The 21,996-nt window shown below is 41.5% G+C and overlaps 1 long non-coding RNA gene across 1 annotated transcript; it reads left to right on the forward strand.

Moving 5' to 3' along the window:
* Nucleotides 1-10,821: 10,821 nt before the first annotated feature.
* On the forward strand, nt 10,822-21,559 carry LOC136432321 (uncharacterized). Its single transcript, XR_010755510.1, has 2 exons — nt 10,822-11,041; nt 20,626-21,559. It is a non-coding gene; the product is annotated as an uncharacterized lncRNA (long non-coding RNA).
* Nucleotides 21,560-21,996: the final 437 nt, after the last annotated feature.

A 21,996-nucleotide genomic window follows, 5' to 3' on the forward strand; every position in this document is an offset into this window, starting at 1 on the left:
CCAAAAGCATGCTATAAGCACATTGGGCCTAGGCAAAAGATATTGTTTGGTGGGCTACTTATAGCATGCTTTTGGAAAAAAAAATCAGAATTGGTATTTCGACCTCAGACAAGAAATCAAAAGTAATGCCTACGGCAGCCGGTGGATTCAAACTATTTCCCATCCAAGTATTGACCGGACTCGAAGCTGCTTGACGTCAGAGTTCGAACGCGATAGAACAAGATTCAGCGTGATTTGGCCGTAAAATGTCCTTTTTTGGACTACGGTACGGCCAAATCTCGTTCTATCGCGTTCGAACTCTGACGTCAAGCAACGTCGAGTCCGGTCAATATTTGTATGGAAAAATAGCCCAGGACCACCGGTTGCCGTAGGCATCGCTTTTGATTTCTTGTCTGAGGCCGAAATACCAATTCTGATTTTTTTTGCCAAAAGCATGCTATAAGCACTTTGGGCCTATGCAAAAAATATTGTTTAGTGGGCTACTTATAGCATGCTTTCGGAAAAAAAATCAAAATTGGTATTTCGACCTCAGACAAGAAATCAAAAGTAATGCCTACGGCAGCCGGTGGATTCAAACTATTTCCCATCCAAGTATTGACCGGACTCGAAGCTGATTGACGTCAGAGTTCGAACGCGATAGAACAAGATTCAGCGTGATTTGGCCGTAAAATGTCCTTTTTTGGACTACGTTACGGCCAAATCTCGTTCTATCGCGTTCGAACTCTGACGTCAAGCAACGTCGAGTCCGGTCAATTCTTGGATGGGAAATAGCCCGGGAACACCGGTTGCCGTAGGCATCGCTTTTGATTTCTTGTCTGAGGCCGAAATACCAATTCTGATTTTTTTTTCCAAAAGCATGCTATAAGTACATTGGGCCTAGGCAAAAGATATTGTTTGGTGAGCTACTTATAGCCGTCTTTTGGGAAAAAAAATCAGAATTGGTATTTCGACCTCAGACAAGAAATCAAAAGTAATGCCTACGGCAGCCGGTGGATTCAAACTATTTCCCATCCAAGTATTGACCGGACTCGACGTTGCTTGACGTCAAAATTCGAACGCGATAGAACAAGATTCAGCGTGATTTGGCCGTAAAATGTCCTTTTTTGGACTACGGTACGGCCAAATCTCGTTCTATCGCGTTCAAACTCTGACGTCAAGCAACGTCGAGTCCGGTCAATATTTGGATGGGAAATAGCCCGGGACCACCGGTTGCCGTAGGCATCGCTTTTCATATTTTGTCTGAGGCCGAAATACCAATTCTGTTTTTTTTTCCAAAAGCATGCTATAAGCACTTTGGGCCTAGGCAAAATATATTGTTTGGTGGGCTACTTATAGCATGCTTTTGGAAAAAAAAATCAGAATTGGTATTTCGACCTCAGACAAAAAAATCAAAAGTAATGCCTACGGCAGCCGGTGGATTCAAACTATTTCCCATCCAAGTATTGACCTGACTCGACGTTGCTTGACGTCAGAGTTCGAACGCGATAGAACAAGATTCAGCGTGATTTGGCCGTAAAATGTCCTTTTTTGTACTACGGTACGGCCAAATCTCGTTCTATCGCGTTCGAACTCTGACGTCAAGCAACGTCGAGTCCGGTCAATACTTGGATGGGAAATAGCCCGGGACCCCCGGTTGCCGTAGGCATCGCTTTTGATTTCTTGTCTGAGGCCGAAATACCAATTCTGATTTTTTTTCCAAAAGCATACTATAAGTACATTGGGCCTAGGCAAAAAAAATTGTTTTGTGAGCTACTTATAGCATGCTTTTGGAAAAAAAATCAGAATTGGTATTTCGACCTCAGACAAGAAATCAAAAGTAATGCCTACGGCAGCCGGTGGATTCAAACAATTCCCATCCAAGTATTGACCGGACTCGAAGCTGCTTGACGTCAGAGTTCGAACGCGATAGAAGAAGATTCAGCGTGATTTGGCCGTAAAATGTCATTTTTTGGACTACGGTACGGCCAAATCTCGTTCTATCGCGTTCGAACTCTGACGTCAAGCAACGTCGAGTCCGGTCAATACTTGGATGGGAAATAGCCCGGGACCACCGGTTGCCGTAGTCATCGCTTTTGATTTCTTGTCTGAGGCCGAAATACCAATTCTGATTTTTTTTCCAAAAGCATGCTATAAGTACATTGAGCCTAGGCAAAAGATATTGTTTGGTGGGCTACTTATAGCATGCTTTTGGAATTAAAAATCAGAATTGGTATTTCGACCTCAGACAAGAAATCAAAAGTAATGCCTACGGCAGCCGGTGGATTCAAACTATTTCCCATCCAAGTATTGACCGGACTCGAAGCTGATTGACGTCAGAGTTCGAACGCGATAGAGCAAGATTCAGCGTGATTTGGCCGTAAAATGTCCTTTTTGGACTACGGTACGGCCAAATCTCGTTCTATCGCGTTCGAACTCTGACGTCAAGCAACATTGAGTCCGGTCAATACTTGGATGGGAAATAGCCCGGGACCACCGGTTGCCGTAGACATCGCTTTTGATTTCTTGTCTGAGGCCGAAATACCAATTCTGATTTTTTTTCCAAAAGCATGCTATAAGCACTTTGGGCCTAGGCAAAAGAAATTGTTTGGTGGGCTACTTATAGCATGCTTTTGGAAAAAAAATCAGAATTGGTATTTCGACCTCAGACAAGAAATCAAAAGTAATGCCTACGGCAGCCGGTGGATTCAAACTATTTCCCATCCAAGTATTGACCGGACTCGACGTTGCTTGACGTCAGAGTTCGAACGCGATAGAACAAGATTCAGCGTGATTTGGCCGTAAAATGTCCTTTTTTGGACTACGGTACGGCCAAATCTCGTTCTATCGCGTTCGAACTCTGACGTCAAGCAACGTCGAGTCCGGTCAATACTTGGATGGGAAATAGCCCGGGACCACCGGTTGCCGTAGGCATCGCTTTTGATTTCTTGTCTGAGGCCGAAATACCAATTCTGATTTTTTTTCCAAAAGCATGCTATAAGTACATTGGGCCTAGGCAAAAGATATTGTTTGGTGAGCTACTTATAGCATGCTTTTGGAAAAAAAATCAGAATTGGTATTTCGACCTCAGACCAGAAATCAAAAGTAATGCCTACGGCAGCCGGTGGATTCAAACAATTCCCATCCAAGTATTGACCGGACTCGAAGCTGCTTGACGTCAGAGTTCGAACGCGATAGAACAAGATTCAGCGTGATTTGGCCGTAAAATGTCATTTTTTGGACTACGGTACGGCCAAATCTCGTTCTATCGCGTTCGAACTCTGACGTCAAGCAACGTCGAGTCCGGTCAATACTTGGATGGGAAATAGCCCGGGACCACCGGTTGCCGTAGTCATCGCTTTTGATTTCTTGTCTGAGGCCGAAATACCAATTCTGATTTTTTTTCCAAAAGCATGCTATAAGTACATTGAGCCTAGGCAAAAGATATTGTTTGGTGGGCTACTTATAGCATGCTTTTGGAATTAAAAATCAGAATTGGTATTTCGACCTCAGACAAGAAATCAAAAGTAATGCCTACGGCAGCCAGTGGATTCAAACTATTTCCCATCCAAGTATTGACCGGACTCGAAGCTGATTGACGTCAGAGTTCGAACGCGATAGAGCAAGATTCAGCGTGATTTGGCCGTAAAATGTCCTTTTTGGACTACGGTACGGCCAAATCTCGTTCTATCGCGTTCGAACTCTGACGTCAAGCAACATTGAGTCCGGTCAATACTTGGATGGGAAATAGCCCGGGACCACCGGTTGCCGTAGACATCGCTTTTGATTTCTTGTCTGAGGCCGAAATACCAATTCTGATTTTTTTTCCAAAAGCATGCTATAAGCACTTTGGGCCTAGGCAAAAGAAATTGTTTGGTGGGCTACTTATAGCATGCTTTTGGAAAAAAAATCAGAATTGGTATTTCGACCTCAGACAAGAAATCAAAAGTAATGCCTACGGCAGCCGGTGGATTCAAACTATTTCCCATCCAAGTATTGACCGGACTCGACGTTGCTTGACGTCAGAGTTCGAACGCGATAGAACAAGATTCAGCGTGATTTGGCCGTAAAATGTCCTTTTTTGGACTACGGTACGGCCAAATCTCGTTCTATCGCGTTCGAACTCTGACGTCAAGCAACGTCGAGTCCGGTCAATACTTGGATGGGAAATAGCCCGGGACCACCGGTTGCCGTAGGCATCGCTTTTGATTTCTTGTCTGAGGCCGAAATACCAATTCTGATTTTTTTTCCAAAAGCATGCTATAAGTACATTGGCCCTAGGCAAAAGATATTGTTTGGTGAGCTACTTATAGCATGCTTTTGGAAAAAAAATCAGAATTGGTATTTCGACCTCAGACCAGAAATCAAAAGTAATGCCTACGGCAGCCGGTGGATTCAAACAATTCCCATCCAAGTATTGACCGGACTCGAAGCTGCTTGACGTCAGAGTTCGAACGCGATTGAACAAGATTCAGCGTGATTTGGCCGTAAAATGTCATTTTTGGACTACGGTACGGCCAAATCTCGTTCTATCGCGTTCGAACTCTGACGTCAAGCAACGTCGAGTCCGGTCAATACTTGGATGGGAAATAGCCCGGGACCACCGGTTGCCGTCGGCATCGCTTTTGATTTCTTGTCTGAGGCCGAAATACCAATTCTGATTTTTTTTCCAAAAGCATGCTATAAGTACATTGGGCCTAGGCAAAAGATATTGTTTGGTGGGCTACTTATAGCATGCTTTTGGAATTAAAAATCAGAATTGGTATTTCGACCTCAGACAAGAAATCAAAAGTAATGCCTACGGCAGCCGGTGGATTCAAACTATTTCCCATCCAAGTATTGACCGGACTCGAAGCTGATTGACGTCAGAGTTCGAACGCGATAGAACAAGATTCAGCGTGATTTGGCCGTAAAATGTCCTTTTTGGACTACGGTACGGCCAAATCTCGTTCTATCGCGTTCGAACTCTGACGTCAAGCAACATTGAGTCCGGTCAATACTTGGATGGGAAATAGCCCGGGACCACCGGTTGCCGTAGACATCGCTTTTGATTTCTTGTCTGAGGCCGAAATACCAATTCTGATTTTTTTTCCAAAAGCATGCTATAAGCACTTTGGGCCTAGGCAAAAGAAATTGTTTGGTGGGCTACTTATAGCATGCTTTTGGAAAAAAAATCAGAATTGGTATTTCGACCTCAGACAAGAAATCAAAAGTAATGCCTACGGCAGCCGGTGGATTCAAACTATTTCCCATCCAAGTATTGACCGGACTCGAAGCTGATTGACGTCAGAGTTCGAACGCGATAGAACAAGATTCAGCGTGATTTGGCCGTAAAATGTCCTTTTTGGACTACGGTACGGCCAAATCTCGTTCTATCGCGTTCGAACTCTGACGTCAAGCAACGTCGAGTCCGGTCAATACTTGGATGGGAAATAGCCCGGGACCACCGGTTGCCGTAGGCATCGCTTTTGATTTCTTGTCTGAGGCCGAAATACCAATTCTGATTTTTTTTCCAAAAGCATGCTATAAGTACATTGGGCCTAGGCAAAAGATATTGTTTGGTGAGCTACTTATAGCATGCTTTTGGAAAAAAAATCAGAATTGGTATTTCGACCTCAGACCAGAAATCAAAAGTAATGCCTACGGCAGCCGGTGGATTCAAACTATTTCCCATCCAAGTATTGACCGGACTCGAAGCTGCTTGACGTCAGAGTTCGAACGCGATAGAACAAGATTCAGCGTGATTTGGCCGTAAAATGTCCTTTTTTGGACTACGGTACGGCCAAATCTCGTTCTATCGCGTTCGAACTCTGACGTCAAGCAACGTCCAGTCCGGTCAATACTTGGATGGGAAAAAGCCCGGGACCACCGGTTGCCGTAGGCATCGCTTTTGATTTCTTGTCTGAGGCCGAAATACCAATTCTGATTTTTTTTCCAAAAGCATGCTATAAGCACATTGGGCCTAGGCAAAAGATATTGTTTGGTGAGCTACTTATAGCATGCTTTTGGAAAAAAATCAGAATTGGTATTTCGGCCTCAGACAAGAAATCAAAAGCGATGCCTACGGCAGCCGGTGGTCCCGGGCTTTTTCCCATCCAAGTATTGACCGGACTGGACGTTGCTTGACGTCAGAGTTCGAACGCGATAGATCAAGATTCAGCGTGATTTGGCCGTAAAATGTCCTTTTTTGGACTACGGTACGGCCAAATCTCGTTCTATCGCGTTCGAACTCTGACGTCAAGCAACGTTGAGTCCGGTCAATATTTGGAAGGGAAATAGCCCGGGACCACCGGTTGCCGTAGGCATCGCTTTTCATATTTTGTCTGAGGCCGAAATACCAATTCTGATTTTTTTTTCCAAAAGCATGCTATAAGCACATTGGGCCTAGGCAAAATATATTGTTTGGTGGGCTACTTATAGCATGCTTTTGGAAAAAAAAATCAGAATTGGTATTTCGACCTCAGACAAAAAAATCAAAAGTAATGCCTACGGCAGCCGGTGGATTCAAACTATTTCCCATCCAAGTATTGACCTGACTCGACGTTGCTTGACGTCAGAGTTCGAACGCGATAGAACAAGATTCAGCGTGATTTGGCCGTAAAATGTCCTTTTTTGGACTACGGTACGGCCAAATCTCGTTCTATCGCGTTCGAACTCTGACGTCAAGCAACGTCGAGTCCGGTCAATACTTGGATGGGAAAAAGCCCTGGACCACCGGTTGCCGTAGGCATCGCTTTTGATTTCTTGTGTGAGGCCGAAATACCAATTCTGATTTTTTTTCCAAAAGCATGCTATAAGTACATTGGGCCTAGGCAAAATATATTGTTTGGTGGGCTACTTATAGCATGCTTTTGGAAAATAAAATCAGAATTGGTATTTCGACCTCAGACAAGAAATCAAAAGTAATGCCTACGGCAGCCGGTGGATTCAAACTATTTCCCATCCAAGTATTGACCGGACTCGAAGCTGATTGACGTCAGAGTTCGAACGCGATAGAACAAGATTCAGCGTGATTTGGCCGTAAAATGTCCTTTTTTGGACTACGGTACGGCCAAATCTCGTTCTATCGCGTTCGAACTCTGACGTCAAGCAACATCGAGTCCGGTCAATACTTGGATGGGAAATAGCCCGGGACCACCGGTTGCCGTAGACATCGCTTTTGATTTCTTGTCTGAGGCCGAAATACCAATTCTAATTTTTTTTCCAAAAGCATGCTATAAGCACTTTGGGCCTAGGCAAAAGAAATTGTTTGGTGGGCTACTTATAGCATGCTTTTGCAAAAAAAATCAGAATTGGTATTTCGACCTCAGACAAGAAATCAAAAGTAATGCCTACGGCAGCCGGTGGATTCAAACTATTTCCCATCCAAGTATTGACCGGACTCGACGTTGCTTGACGTCAGAGTTCGAACGCGATAGAACAAGATTCAGCGTGATTTGGCCGTAAAATGTCCTTTTTTGGACTACGGTACGGCCAAATCTCGTTCTATCGCGTTCAAACTCTGACGTCAAGCAACGTCGAGTCCGGTCAATATTTGGATGGGAAATAGCCCGGGACCACCGGTTGCCGTAGGCATCGCTTTTCATATTTTGTCTGAGGCCGAAATACCAATTCTGTTTTTTTTTCCAAAAGCATGCTATAAGCACTTTGGGCCTAGGCAAAATATATTGTTTGGTGGGCTACTTATAGCATGCTTTTGGAAAAAAAAATCAGAATTGGTATTTCGACCTCAGACAAAAAAATGAAAAGTAATGCCTACGGCAGCCGGTGGATTCAAACTATTTCCCATCCAAGTATTGACCTGACTCGACGTTGCTTGACGTCAGAGTTCGAACGCGATAGAACAAGATTCAGCGTGATTTGGCCGTAAAATTTCCTTTTTTGGACTACGGTACGGCCAAATCTCGTTCTATCGCGTTCGAACTCTGACGTCAAGCAACGTCGAGTCCGGTCAATACTTGGATGGGAAAAAGCCCTGGACCACCGGTTGCCGTAGGCATCGCTTTTGATTTCTTGTCTGAGGCCGAAATACCAATTCTGATTTTTTTTCCAAAAGCATGCTATAAGCACATTGGGCCTAGGCAAAATAAATTGTTTGGTGGGCTACTTATAGCATGCTTTTGGAAAATAAAATCAGAATTGGTATTTCGACCTCAGACAAGAAATCAAAAGTAATGCCTACGGCAGCCGGTGGATTCAAACTATTTCCCATCCAAGTATTGACCGGACTCGAAGCTGATTGACGTCAGAGTTCGAACGCGATAGAACAAGATTCAGCGTGATTTGGCCGTAAAATGTCCTTTTTTGGACTACGGTACGGCCAAATCTCGTTCTATCGCGTTCGAACTCTGACGTCAAGCAACATCGAGTCCGGTCAATACTTGGATGGGAAATAGCCCGGGACCACCGGTTGCCGTAGACATCGCTTTTGATTTCTTGTCTGAGGCCGAAATACCAATTCTGATTTTTTTTCCAAAAGCATGCTATAAGCACTTTGGGCCTAGGCAAAAGAAATTGTTTGGTGGGCTACTTATAGCATGCTTTTGCAAAAAAAAATCAGAATTGGTATTTCGACCTCAGACAAGAAATCAAAAGTAATGCCAACGGCAGCCGGTGGATTCAAACTATTTCCCATCCAAGTATTGACCGGACTCGACGTTGCTTGACGTCAGAGTTCGAACGCGATAGAACAAGATTCAGCGTGATTTGGCCGTAAAATGTCCTTTTTTGGACTACGGTACGGTCAAATCTCGTTCTATCGCGTTCAAACTATGACGTCAAGCAACGTCGAGTCCGGTCAATATTTGGATGGGAAATAGCCCGGGACCACCGGTTGCCGTAGGCATCGCTTTTGATTTCTTGTCTGAGGCCGAAATACCAATTCTGATTTTTTTTTCCAAAAGCATTCTTAAAGTACATTGGGCCTAGGCAAAAGATACTGTTTGGTGGGCTACTTATAGCATGCTTTTGGAAAAAAAATCAGAATTGGTATTTCGACCTCAGACAAGAAATCAAAAGTAATGCCTACGGCAGCCGGTGGATTCAAACTATTTCCCATCCAAGTATTGACCGGACTCGACGTTGCTTGACGTTAGAGTTCGAACGCGATAGAACAAGATTCAGCGTGATTTGGCCGTAAAATGTCCTTTTTTGGACTACGGTACGGCCAAATCTCGTTCTATCGCGTTCGAACTCTGACGTCAAGCAACGTCGAGTCCGGTCAATACTTGGATGGGAAATAGCCCGGGACCACCGGTTGCCGTAGGCATCGCTTTTGATTTCTTGTCTGAGGCCGAAATACCAAGTCTGATTTTTTTTCCAAAAGCATGCTATAAGTACATTGGGCCTAGGCAAAAGATATTGTTTGGTGAGCTACTTATAGCATGCTTTTGGAAAAAAAATCAGAATTGGTATTTCGACCTCAGACAAGAAATCAAAAGTAATGCCTACGGCAGCCGGTGGATTCAAACTATTTCCCATCCAAGTATTGACCGGACTCGACGTTGCTTGACGTCAGAGTTCGAACGCGATAGAACAAGATTCAGCGTGATTTGGCCGTAAAATGTCCTTTTTTGGACTACGGTACGGCCAAATCTCGTTCTATCGCGTTCGAACTCTGACGTCAAGCAACGTCGAGTCCGGGCAATACTTGGATGGGAAATAGCCCGGGACCACCGGTTGCCGTAGTCATCGCTTTTGATTTCTTGTCCGAGGCCGAAATACCAATTCTGATTTTTTTTCCAAAAGCATGCTATAAGTACATTGAGCCTAGGCAAAAGATATTGTTTGGTGGGCTACTTATAGCATGCTTTTGGAATTAAAAATCAGAATTGGTATTTCGACCTCAGACAAGAAATCAAAAGTAATGCCTACGGCAGCCGGTGGATTCAAACTATTTCCCATCCAAGTATTGACCGGACTCGACATTGCTTGACGTTAGAGTTCGAACGCGATAGAACAAGATTCAGCGTGATTTGGCCGTAAAATGTCCTTTTTTGGACTACGGTACGGCCAAATCTCGTTCTATCGCGTTCGAACTCTGACGTCAAGCAACGTCGAGTCCGGTCAATACTTGGATGGGAAAAAGCCCTGGACCACCGGTTGCCGTAGGCATCGCTTTTGATTTCTTGTCTGAGGCCGAAATACCAATTCTGATTTTTTTTCCAAAAGCATGCTATAAGCACATTGGGCCTAGGCAAATATATATTGTTTGGTGGGCTACTTATAGCATGCTTTTGGAAAAAAAAATCAGAATTGGTATTTCGACCTCAGACAAGAAATCAAAAGTAATGCCTACGGCAGCCGGTGGATTCAAACTATTTCCCATCCAAGTATTGACCGGACTCGAAGCTGCTTGACGTCAGAGTTCGAACGCGATAGAACAAGATTCAGCGTGATTTGGCCGTAAAATGTCCTTTTTTGGACTACGGTACGGCCAAATCTCGTTCTATCGCGTTCGAACTCTGACGTCAAGCAACGTCGAGTCCGGTCAATACTTGGATGGGAAATAGCCCGGGACCACCGGTTGCCGTAGTCATCGCTTTTGATTTCTTGTCTGAGGCCGAAATACCAAGTCTGATTTTTTTTCCAAAAGCATGCTATAAGTACATTGAGCCTAGGCAAAAGATATTGTTTGGTGGGCTACTTATAGCATGCTTTTGGAATTAAAAATCAGAATTGGTATTTCGACCTCAGACAAGAAATCAAAAGTAATGCCTACGGCAGCCGGTGGATTCAAACTATTTCCCATCCAAGTATTGACCGGACTCGACATTGCTTGACGTCAGAGTTCGAACGCGATAGAACAAGATTCAGCGTGATTTGGCCGTAAAATGTCCTTTTTTCAGCTGGCATAGGCTCGAGCCACAGAGCCTAATAGAAAACCGTCGTTCGTGACATGTCGCCAGCGGCGGTGCCGTCAGCGGCGGTTCCATGATGACGTCAAACCAAGATGGCGGCGACCATCGGGCGGCATGGGGAGCAGCGAAACTATATGGCAGACTTCACAACAACAACTGCATGTGCATCGACAACTATAGATACAAACTGGCATACGTCTAACAAGGTACGATAATAAGAATATTTTAGAAGTCTAAAAGCATGAAACGTGCCGCTAGAGCTTTTTAGATCATGCGTAACAGTAGCCGACGTTAGAAATCATAAGTCTATGCAAGGACACTATATAATGTCCTTGGTCTATGCGAGGACTACGCCGCACGTGTTAATATTTTATCCTGATAATCTTGATCTTGATCGGGTACTGGGCAACACCCCTTTGTTGGAGTAAGGCTGTAGCCTGTCATAATGAGGATTTTTCTCCACTATTGGCAGACTGTAGTAAGAATATTAACATTTGATTATAGTCACAAAACAACAAATTTAAACACGAAAACAAACAATGCCAGGATAACGAATTTGGTTCACAAAGCCAGCTCTATACCATAATTTGGGTCAACCAGACCATATAGAATTGATGAGATGTTAGGAAGACAAAGGAAGACAACGTTGATAAAGGAGAAATTTGACAAAAACTTATGGAAAATGTTCGGAATGACATATTACTGTAAAACACTGCATTCATGAGACAAATTATTGCATATCTTTGCAACAATAACAAACAGATGTTTGGATAAACCTGTCTAGCAAACAAACATTCCAACCTGACTTTTCGTGATTTTGATCTTTTCCATCTATACAGACATAACTATGCTACACATTATTTAGTCATATTATAACTCATGTGATAGTTATAAAACCTATTCAAATTCCTTTTTGATTCAGACCTGCTTCTGACCGTTACACAAGCTGTATAAAGTAACTATAAGCTCCAAATTTTCTAAACAATCATGCTAAATGAAAGATAATTGTCCCAAAGAGCCACATACTCCCAGGTACTAAGATGATTGTCTGTATCTGGAAAACTGCCACGAGGGGCTGAAATTGAAAATGCTGTCTCTTTTCAAGGAGAAAGACTTTCGGAATTGAAATTTGCGTACTGTTATATGTGATAACTATCTTAACACCAGAGTGCTTAATTGAGCCAAAGAGAAACGCACCCAAGCATCATTATAGAAAACTGCCACGAGAGGCTGAAGTGGAAAATGGTGTCTCTTTTGAAGGAGAAAGGTTTTTAGAATGGAAGTTTGTGGCTCTCTGATCTACACAGTGCTCCTACTGTCATATCTGATAATTATCTTACCACCTGTGTGCTTGATTACCCCAAAGAGACACGCTCTAAACCATCATTATAAAAGACTTCCACGAGTGGATGAAATGGAAAATGGTGTCTCTTTTGAGTTAGGCATTTGGAATGGAAATTCTTGGCTCTCCCATCTACACAGTACTCATACTGTCATATCTGATAACTATCTTAACACCAGTGTGCTTATAATTAATTAAGCCAAAGAGACACGCCCCCAAAGCATCATGAAGGAAAACTGCCACGAGAGGCTGAAATGGAAAATGGTGTCTCTTTTGAGGGAGAAAGGCATTTGGAATGGAATTTTTTGGCTCTCTCATCTACACAGTACCCGTACTGTCATATCTGATAACTATCCTAAAACCAGAGTGCTTAATTAAGCCAAAGAGACACGCCCCCAAGCATCATTAAGGATTACTGTCACGAGGGGCTGAAATGGAAAATGGTGTCTCTTTTGAAGGAGAAAGGCTTTTGGAATGGAATTTTTTGGCTCTCTCATCTACACAGTACCCGTACTGTCATATCTGATAACTATCTTAGAACCAGAGTGCTTAATTAAGCCAAAGAGACACGCCCCCAAGCATCATTAAGGATTACTGTCACGAGGGGCTGAAATTTAAAATGGTGTCTCTTTTGAAGGAGAAAGGCTTTTGGAATGGAATTTTTTGGCTCTTTCATCTACACAGTACCCGTACTGTTATATCTGATAACTATCTTAGAACCAGTGTGCTTAATTAGGCCAAAGAGACACGCCCCCAAAGCATCATTAAGGATTACTGTCGCGAGGGGCTGAAATTTAAAATGGTGTCTCTTTTGAAGGAGAAAGGCTTTTGGAATGGAATTTTTTGGCTCTTTCATCTGCACAGTACCCGTACTGTCATATCTGATAACTATCTTAGAACCAGTGTGCTTAATTAAGCCAAAGAGACACGCCCCCAAGCATCATTAAGGAAAACTGTCACGAGGGGCTGAAATGGAAAATGGTGTCTCTTTTGAAGGAGAAAGGCTTTTGGAATGGAATTTTTTGGCTCTCTCATCTACACAGTACCCGTACTGTCATATCTGATAACTATCTTAGAATCAGTGTGCTTAATTAAGCCAAAAAGACACGCCCCCAAAGCATCATTAAGGAAAACTGTCAGGAGGGGCTGAAATGGAAAATGGTGTCTCTTTTGAAGGAGAAAGGCTTTTGGAATGGAATTTTTTGGCTCTCTTTTTTTTTTTATTTTTTATTTTTATTCTGTCATATTTATCCAGGGTGGCCCTGCTCAGTGGTTACCACTGCTTTTCAGAGGGGCCCTGCCATACATAAAATAACTGATAATACAAACAGAAATATCAACATATAGAAATAATAACAATAAAGATCATAATTAAAACAATGAAGGTAATGATCACAATAGTAAATAAATGATAACAATCATAGTACAAATCATAATACAAATCATAATACAAGTCAAATCATAATCAAATCCGTTCCATGTCATTGAGGGGTCAGAGGTCATGCCAGTCCTTGCCAAGTGTTACATTTGTTTTTAAAGACAGACATGGATGAAGAAGTCTTCATAGATTGTGGCAGGTGGTTCCACATAATCGCACCTCTATATGAAAACTTGCGCTTTCCACATTCAAGGCGTACTAGCGGCAGTTTCAAGGATAGATTCAGACTGTGCCTGGTTGGATAATTATGATATTCAGAAGTTCTATGAAAGATATTGATGTACTCTGGAAGTTCGTTGTTAACTGCCTTGTACATTGATTGTAGTAGGTGCAAGTTTCTCCTAGACACTAAGGTTTTCAAGCCTAAGGCAGAGAACTCCTCATCCCCAACATGATGCGTATATGGCAAACCTAGAATAAGTCTCACTGCGCGGTTCTGGAGCTTTTGTAGTTTGTCGGACAGACACTTTCCACAGTTGCCCCATATTACATCGCAATAATCCATTTTTGGTAAAACCATACAGTTAAACAACATCATAAGAGTGTGTTGTGGCAGACATGGGACAAGACGCCGTAGGACTCCCAGTCTCGACGAGACAGCATTACATAATTTGTCTGTGTGTACATGCCATGATAAGTAAGGGTCAAGCCAAACGCCCAGGTACTTGTAGCTAGAAACTACTTCCAAACTGGTGCCAGAAAGGGTAGTTGACAATTGCCCTGTACTTGACTGCAGCTTACGCGAAGTGCCAAAAAGCATAGCTTTGCATTTGTTAACATTGAGTGTCAGTTCATTTGCTTCCAACCATGTTTGAATATTACTAAGGTCGGCATTCAGTGCATTGTTTACATCCGTGACTGTTTTGGATGCGTAGAAAAGAGCAGTATCATCTGCATATAGCACAACATGTCCATGTGATATATAATCAGGTAAGTCATTAATATACAATATAAACAAAAGTGGGCCGAGAACCGAGCCCTGGGGAACTCCAACAGTAATCTCCAGAAAGTCACTCTGGACTCCATTTACGATAGTAGTCTGTTGTCGGTCTGTTAGATAAGAACAGAACCATGTCAGTTCCTTGTCTTGTACCCCAAACATTCTAAGCTTAGCTAGGAGGATCTTATGACATACCGTATCAAAAGCTTTCTTGAGATCAAGAAAGATTGCTCCGGTAACAAGACCCTTTTCCATGTTTTCAATGATGGAATCAGTAACATGGATAAGTGTTGTTGTTGTGGAATGTTTGGGTCGAAACCCAGACTGGAACTTGTTGAGTATATTATGATCTTTGCAGTAGGCATATATCTGAGTGTGAACGGCCTTCTCAAAAATCTTCATAAAAGATGGTAAAACTGAGATCGGCCTATAGTTGCTGCAGCTGCTTTTGTCGCCATCTTTAAATAAGGGTGTAACCTTAGCTCTCTTCCAGTCCTTCGGGACTTCACCTGTAGAGAGGGATAGGTTATATATGTAAGTGAGAGGACCTGCTATAACTCTCATCAACACAGTACCCGTACTGTCATATCTGATAACTATCTTAGAACCAGAGTGCTTAATTAAGCCAAAGAGACACGCCCCCAAGCATCATTAAGGATTACTGTCACGAGGGGCTGAAATTTAAAATGGTGTCTCTTTTGAAGGAGAAAGGCTTTTGGAATGGAATTTTTTGGCTCTTTCATCTACACAGTACCCGTACTGTCATATCTGATAACTATCTTAGAACCAGTGTGCTTAATTAGGCCAAAGAGACACGCCCCCAAAGCATCATTAAGGATTACTGTCGCGAGGGGCTGAAATTTAAAATGGTGTCTCTTTTGAAGGAGAAAGGCTTTTGGAATGGAATTTTTTGGCTCTTTCATCTACACAGTACCCGTACTGTCATATCTGATAACTATCTTAGAACCAGTGTGCTTAATTAAGCCAAAGAGACACGCCCCCAAGCATCATTAAGGAAAACTGTCACGAGGGGCTGAAATGGAAAATGGTGTCTCTTTTGAAGGAGAAAGGCTTTTGGAATGGAATTTTTTGGCTCTCTCATCTACACAGTACCCGTACTGTCATATCTGATAACTATCTTAGAACCAGTGTGCTTAATTAAGCCAAAGAGACACGCCCCCAAAGCATCATTAAGGAAAACTGTCACGAGGGGCTGAAATGGAAAATGGTGACTCTTTTGAAGGAGAAAGACTTTTGGAATGGAACTTTTTGGCTCTCTCATCTACACAGTACCCGTACTGTCATATCTGATAACTATCTTAGAACCAGTGTGCTTAATTAAGCCAAAGAGACACGCCCCCAAGCATCATTAAGGATTACTGTCACGAGGGGCTGAAATTTAAAATGGTGTCTCTTTTGAAGGAGAAAGGCTTTTGGAATGGAATTTTTTGGCTCTTTCATCTACACAGTACCCGTACTGTCATATCTGATAACTATCTTAGAACCAGTGTGCTTAATTAGGCCAAAGAGACACGCCCCCAAAGCATCATTAAGGATTACTGTCGCGAGGGGCTGAAATTTAAAATGGTGTCTCTTTTGAAGGAGAAAGGCTTTTGGAATGGAATTTTTTGGCTCTCTCATCTACACAGTACTCATACTGTCATATCTGAAAACTATTTTAACACCAGTGTGCTTAATTAAGCCAAAGAGACACGCCCCCAAAGCATCATTATGGAAAACTGCCAGGAGAGGCTGAAAATTGAAAATGGTGTCTCTTTTCAAGGAGAAAGGCTCTTGGAAGGAATTTTTTTGGCTCTCTCATCTACGCAGTACCCGTACTGTCATATCTGATAAGTATCTTAACACAAGTGTGTTTAATTATCTTAAAGAGACACGCCCCCAAAGTATCATTATGGAAAACTGCCACGAGAGGCTGAAATTGAAAATGGTGTCTCTTTTCAAGGAGAAAGACTTTGGGAATGGAGCTTTTTGGCTCTCTGATCTAGACAGTACTCATACTGTCATGTCTGATAACTATCTTAAAACCAGAGTGCTTAATTAGGCCGAAGAGACACGCCCCCAAGCATCATTAAGGAAAACTGTCACGAGGGGCTGAATTGGAAAATGGTGACTCTTTTGAAGGAGAAAGACTTTTGGAATGGAACTTTTTGGCTCTCTCATCTACACAGTACCCGTACTGTCATATCTGATAACTATCTTAGAACCAGTGTGCTTAATTAAGCCAAAGAGACACGCCCCCAAGCATCATTAAGGATTACTGTCACGAGGGGCTGAAATTTAAAATGGTGTCTCTTTTGAAGGAGAAAGGCTTTTGGAATGGAATTTTTTGGCTCTTTCATCTACACAGTACCCGTACTGTCATATCTGATAACTATCTTAGAACCAGTGTGCTTAATTAGGCCAAAGAGACACGCCCCCAAAGCATCATTAAGGATTACTGTCGCGAGGGGCTGAAATTTAAAATGGTGTCTCTTTTGAAGGAGAAAGGCTTTTGGAATGGAATTTTTTGGCTCTCTCATCTACACAGTACTCATACTGTCATATCTGAAAACTATTTTAACACCAGTGTGCTTAATTAAGCCAAAGAGACACGCCCCCAAAGCATCATTATGGAAAACTGCCAGGAGAGGCTGAAAATTGAAAATGGTGTCTCTTTTCAAGGAGAAAGGCTCTTGGAAGGAATTTTTTTGGCTCTCTCATCTACGCAGTACCCGTACTGTCATATCTGATAAGTATCTTAACACAAGTGTGTTTAATTATCTTAAAGAGACACGCCCCCAAAGCATCATTATGGAAAACTGCCACGAGAGGCTGAAATTGAAAATGGTGTCTCTTTTCAAGGAGAAAGACTTTGGGAATGGAGCTTTTTGGCTCTGTGATCTAGACAGTACTCATACTGTCATGTCTGATAACTATCTTAAAACCAGAGTGCTTAATTAAGCCAAAGAGACACGCCCCCAAGCATCATTAAGGAAAACTGTCACGAGAGGCTGAATTGGAAAATGGTGTCTCTTTTGATGGAGAAAGGCTTTTGGAATGGAACTTTTTGACTCTCTCATCTACGCAGTACCCGTACTGTCATATCTGATCAGTATCTTAACACTTGTGTGCTTAATTATCCTAAAGAGACATGCCCCCAAGCATCATGTCTGATAACTATCTTAAAACCAGAGTGCTTAATTAAGCCAAAGAGACACGCCCCCAAGCATCATTAAGGATTACTGTCGCGAGGGGCTGAAATGGAAAATGGTGTCTCTTTTGATGGAGAAAGGCTTTTGGAATGGAACTTTTTGACTCTCTCATCTACACAGTACCCGTACTGTCATATCCGATAACTATCTTAAAACCAGAGTGCTTAATTAGGCCAAAGAGACACGCCCCCAAGCATCATTAAGGAAAACTGTCACGAGGGGCTGAATTGGAAAATGGTGTCTCTTTTGATGGAGAAAGGCTTTTGGAATGGAACTTTTTGACTCTCTCATCTACGCAGTACCCGTACTGTCATATCTGATCAGTATCTTAACACTTGTGTGCTTAATTATCCTAAAGAGACATGCCCCCAAGCATCATTATAGGAGACTGCCACGAGAGGCTGAAATAAAAAATGGTGTCTCTTTTGAAGAAGAAAGGCTTTTGGAATGGAACTTTTTGGCTCTCTCATCTACACAGTGCCCGTACTGTCATATCTTATTACTATATTTACACCAGTGTGCTTAATTAACCCAAAGAGCCACGCCCCTGAAGCATCATCATGGAAAACTGCCACGAGAGGCTGAAATAAAAAATGGTGTCTCTTTTGAAGGAGAAAGGCATTTGGAACTTTGGAACTTAATGATGCTTGGGTGCGTTTCTCTTTGGCTCAATTAAGCACTCTGGTGTTAAGATAGTTATCACATATAACAGTACGCAAATTTCAATTCTGAAAGTCTTTCTCCTTGAAAAGAGACAGCATTTTCAATTTCAGCCCCTCGTGGCAGTTTTCCAGATACAGACAATCATCTTAGTACCTGGGAGTATGTGGCTCTTTGGGACAATTATCTTTCATTTAGCATGATTGTTTGGAACATTTGGAGCTTATAGTTACTTTATACAGCTTGTGTAACGGTCAGAAGCAGGTCTGAATCAAAAAGGAACTTTTTGACTCTCTCATCTACGCAGTACCCGTACTGTTATGTCTGATAACTATCTTAAAACCAGAGTGCTTAATTAAGCCAAAGAGACACGCCCCCAAGCATCATTAAGGAAAACTGTCACGAGGGGCTGAATTGGAAAATGGTGTCTCTTTTGATGGAGAAAGGCTTTTGGAATGGAACTTTTTTAACCCTCTCTCATCTACGCAGTACCCGTACTGTCATATCTGATCAGTATCTTAACACTTGTGTGCTTAATTATCCTAAAGAGACATGCCCCCAAGCATCATTATAGGAGACTGCCACGAGAGGCTGAAATAAAAAATGGTGTCTCTTTTGAAGAAGAAAGGCTTTTGGAATGGAACTTTTTGGCTCTCTCATCTACACAGTGCCCGTACTGTCATATCTTATTACTATATTTACACCAGTGTGCTTAATTAACCCAAAGAGCCACGCCCCTGAAGCATCATCATGGAAAACTGCCACGAGAGGCTGAAATAAAAAATGGTGTCTCTTTTGAAGGAGAAAGGCATTTGGAATGGAATTTTTTGGCTCTCTCATCTACACAGTACTCATACTGTCATATCTGAAAACTATTTTAACACCAGTGTGCTTAATTAAGCCAAAGAGACACGCCCCCAAAGCATCATTATAGAAAACTGCCAGGAGAGGCTGAAAATTGAAAATGGTGTCTCTTTTCAAGGAGAAAGGCTCTTGGAATGAAATTTTTTGGCTCTCTCATCTACGCAGTACCCGTACTGTCATATCTGATAAGTATCTTAACACAAGTGTGTTTAATTATCTTAAAGAGACACGCCCCCAAAGCATCATTATGGAAAACTGCCACGAGAGGCTGAAATTGAAAATGGTGTCTCTTTTCAAGGGGAAAGACTTTGGGAATGGAGCTTTTTGGCTCTCTGATCTAGACAGTACTCATACTGTCATATCTGAAAACTATCTTAACACTAGTTTGCTTAATTAAGCCAAAGCGACACGCCCCCAAAGCATCATTATGGAAAACTGTCACGAGAGGCTGAATTTGAAAATGGTGGCTCTTTTGAAGGAGAAAGGCTTTTGGAATGGAATTTTCTTTCTTTTTCATTTACACAGTACTTGTACTATTATATATGATAACTATATTAGCACAAATGTGCTTAATCATCCCAAAGAGCTCACCCCCAATTTGGCCCCAAAGCATCATTATAGAAAACTGTCACGAGAGGCTGAAATTGAAAATGGTGTCTCTTTTCACAGATATATCTGATAATGTAATGTTATATCTGATAATTATCTTAACACATGTGTGGTTAATCTTCCCTAAAGAGCCACACTCCAAAGCATCATTAAGGAAAACTGCCACGAGAGGCTGAAATTCAAAATGGTGGCTCTTTTCAAGAAGAAATACTTTGGAAACAGAATTTTTTGCCCTCTCAATCACACAGTACACATACTGAGAACCATCTTAACCCTCATAACTTTGGAGTATAACTCCTAACTTCAAAAATGGGACAGTCTCGCTAAAAACATTTCAGAAGTTGTAAGAAATATACACAGACCCGTGGAAGGAATTTTTCTTCGACGAAAAAAATTGATACGGCACACATTGATATCTGCCTGAGGTCCAAACGGACCTCATACGGTCGGATGAGGCAGGCCGTCGTGTTTGTTGTTTAGCTTTTGTGATAATCTGACGGAATAAGGCATGCAAGTCCCAGTTACCAGTGTGACTTGATATTTAGTTCTTCATACTATATATACAAATAAATATATATATATATATATATATATATATATATATATATATATATATATATATATATATATATATATATATATATATATATATATATATATATATGTTTATTTGAGATTTTTCATGTGAATTTATGTTAATCATATGGTCTTTTTTTCTTATTTAGGAACTGGCTCATTACCAGGACTCCAAACTCACACCAAGAAGTCCAACATGCAGACACTGACAGCCTTGTCAGTGTATGACAGCAGTGGATGTAGATGGGAATGGGGAGAGGACACACACAAGCAGCTCCACAACATACAGTTTAAAACTTAAGTTAATGATGTGATGTACCATAGGTGTTCAATGTTTTGTCAGCCCATATAATTTTATTCGTGTAATTCAATGTCAGTTTTATTGGGGGGGGGGTCATTTTTTGTATCTGGCTGTCAGACTAAGGGCCACAAAGGTCTTCATAGCTTTAGTAGAATGTGTAGCAAATTCGAATGTCTGTTTCTGTCTATTTGCACTATACAGCAGGAAATATTACCCTGTTATCATAATCATGCTGATGCATTTTAGAATATGTCCGAAACACATTGTACTTAAATAACTCTAATTTTAACTGCCCTATTCCGGCCACATATACAAGAAGTATTTTAAGCCCTGATATGTACATGTTGTACATGATAAAACATTGTTTGGAAAAACATGCAGAGTAGTCACATGGCAATGGTCATCTTGTCAAAGTGTAAAGCAGTGCTGGCCCCATTAAATGTTGGCCTACATATTTCAAACTTTAACATATGTCATCATGGGTCAGTTTTCCTTGTAATGTTACTGTTTCTTTACATAGTTTTCAAGCTTTTTATCATACTAGCACATATTGATTCCATAGATGCCATGATGTTAGCAGTGAAAACATAGTCAGGATTTTTCACAGAAATATGATACAACATGTATTTACGTTCAAACCATTCTCCTACATGTATATATAATTTCCCAATTGCTGCATTTGTTCGTGTATAAAGATAGAGACTGGTGATATTTAGATTGCATTAGATTGTTTGTCAGCATTGTTAGATTTAAGTGTCATTCATTATAAATGATGCTTGTAAGTATTGTAAGTATTTATCTTGTGTAGTGTATGTGTGTGTTGATGCAGGATGGTTGATAGGTGTCTGATCATGAAATGAAATTTCATAGTCGATAAATCTAACGTTTGTGTGTATACCCTTTAGAAATTATAACTAACAATGCTGCTATATTTATGAAATACATATTGCTATCAAAAACACGAGATGTCTTTTGACTTTTTTCCTTGATGACTGACGAGTTTCCTTTTTACTTAAGAAAAAAACAAGAAGGGCAAACGATAAAAAATTGCACAAACAGATCGAAAACAATAGGAATAAATAATCTCCTTTATCTGTATGTTTTTTCATAACTCCGTTTGAGTACAAAACATCGAAAAGTGCAACAATACATTCTAAGAATTAAATAAGTTGGTACACCATTCCATCATCTCAAACATTTCGTTTGTCGTCAGTGAATA

Source organism: Branchiostoma lanceolatum, chromosome 4 (assembly GCF_035083965.1).
Source record: "Branchiostoma lanceolatum isolate klBraLanc5 chromosome 4, klBraLanc5.hap2, whole genome shotgun sequence".
NCBI lineage: Eukaryota > Metazoa > Chordata > Leptocardii > Amphioxiformes > Branchiostomatidae > Branchiostoma > Branchiostoma lanceolatum.